The following is a 1,917-nucleotide window of genomic DNA, read 5'->3' on the forward strand; positions in this document are numbered from 1 at the left end:
GACCTCGGCAAGGGATGGGGCTCGGCGGCGGGGCCCGAGGCAGACTTCGGGGAGGCTGGCGACACCGGCGGTGACAGTCCCCGTGGCGCTGAGCCGCGGGCGCGTCCTGCTCTCGGCGCAGATTGGACTCGCAGGATGATGAGGGGGTGACTGTCGCCGCGCTCCCGGGATCTCGTGTGCCGGGGGAAGCCGTGTGGCCTGGCCTGGTCGACCAGCATCCGCCTGTGCCCCTCCAGCCGCGGAGACCGACCCGAGCCGATCGGACACGGCCTGCGCCTTGCCGCCGCGGGGGAAAGGGAGAGAGTGTCCCGCGCCCGGGCCGCCGGCGGCTAGGTGGTCAGGCCCTCGTCTGCGTCCCTTGGACGACTGCTCCTGAGGCGAGGAGCGGCCCGGGCCCAGTGCGGTGAGGCCGTGGACGGGCGCGCTGGGGTTCCCGGTCGTCGGAGGCGCCTCCTTGGATGAAATGTTTTCTGAGTCCCGATGGATCCGGAGACGTGGCTGGGCCGGCCCCTGTTGGCGCGGGAGGCCTGGGAGGGGGTGCCCCCCGGCCCGTAAGCCTGCCCGCGTGGGTTCCGGTGGCGTTGGAGGGACCGAGACTTCATCCGGACTCGGGGACCGGCACGGGGGCGTCCTGCGAGGGATGTGGGGGAGGCAGGCTTTCCCCGGCCCGGGGCCCGGGGCCCGGTGCTCGGGAGCGGTCCCTCGTGGGGGGCCCTCTCGTCGGAGGCGCCTCTGTGGCATCTCCCCGAGTCCCCGGCCACGCGGGCGAGAAAAGGGCAGGGCGTCCCCGGCCTGATCCCGTCTCCCTCTCGTCCCTTCCCATTCCCATTCCCATTCCCACTCCTCCTCCTAAGCCTCCTCCTAATCCCCCTCCCCTCTCCCATCCCCTCTCCCCTCCCCCTACCAAACCCCCCCCACCCCGGTCGATCAGATGGCCCCCGAGAGCTTCGGGGCTGCCATTTATGGGGGTAGGGCTGGGGGCAGGTGGCCGGACCGAGGTCCCGGGGTCCCCCCTTGCAAATCGTGGACCCGCCCCGTTTCTGGGCGCTGTCATTTTTCCTGTCGTGTTGGGCATTTTCTGCCAGCAGATAGGTGCTGACACGGTCTTCCTCGGTGTCTGTCACCGAGTGTTGGGTCTCCGGACGCGTGCGAGGCTCTGGGCTTCTCTCTGCGTGAGCCCTGGCCTGGTAGCCGACTCCGCTTCTGACACTTGAGCCGCCCGCCCGGGCCTGCGCGCCGGCTCTCGTGTGTGCGTCCAGCTGACGTGGCCCGTGGTGCCACCTCCGGTCTCTGGTGGCCCGAGGGCGGTGGGGTGAGGTGGCGGCGTGGGTCTTTTACCCCGTGCGCTCCCCGCCGCAGGCACCCGGTGGTGGCCGGCGCGACCCCACCCCCGTAGGCTCCGTGCCGCGTGTCAGGCATTCCCCGCCTGGGGTCGTTGGCCGCTCTCCTCGGAGAGGACTGAGGAGTGGGTGGCGCCTGGCGAGGCTGAAGCAGGCCCCTCTGGTGGTTGTCCTCGCCGGGCCCTCCCCTCTGGGGCCTCCCTGCCCCACATGGCTCGCTCGCTCGCTCACTCACTCACTCATTCACTCACCTGACCGATGTGGTGAAGTCATGCTCCCCCGGGCCGGGCCTAAGCCGCGCCAGACGAGGGACGGGGACGTTCATGGCGAACGTGGCTTCTCTTCTCGTTCTGCCTGCGGGCCCCTCGCCTCTCCTCTGCCGCCCGTGGGTGGCGGGGGGAAGGCAGGGGTGCGGACTCCGGCCCGACCTCGGTCTCCCGTGCCTTGTGGTGTCGGCGAGGCCGGGGTCTTGCGACGCGGCAGACACTCTCGCCTCCTCGCCTGCTCGGCGTCCTGTCTCGCGAGCGGCCCTCCCCCGCGGCGGGGGAGGGCTGCCCCGCCGCCACGCCACGTACCC

This window comes from Camelus bactrianus, chromosome 26, assembly GCF_048773025.1.
Source record: "Camelus bactrianus isolate YW-2024 breed Bactrian camel chromosome 26, ASM4877302v1, whole genome shotgun sequence".
Taxonomy (NCBI): domain Eukaryota; kingdom Metazoa; phylum Chordata; class Mammalia; order Artiodactyla; family Camelidae; genus Camelus; species Camelus bactrianus.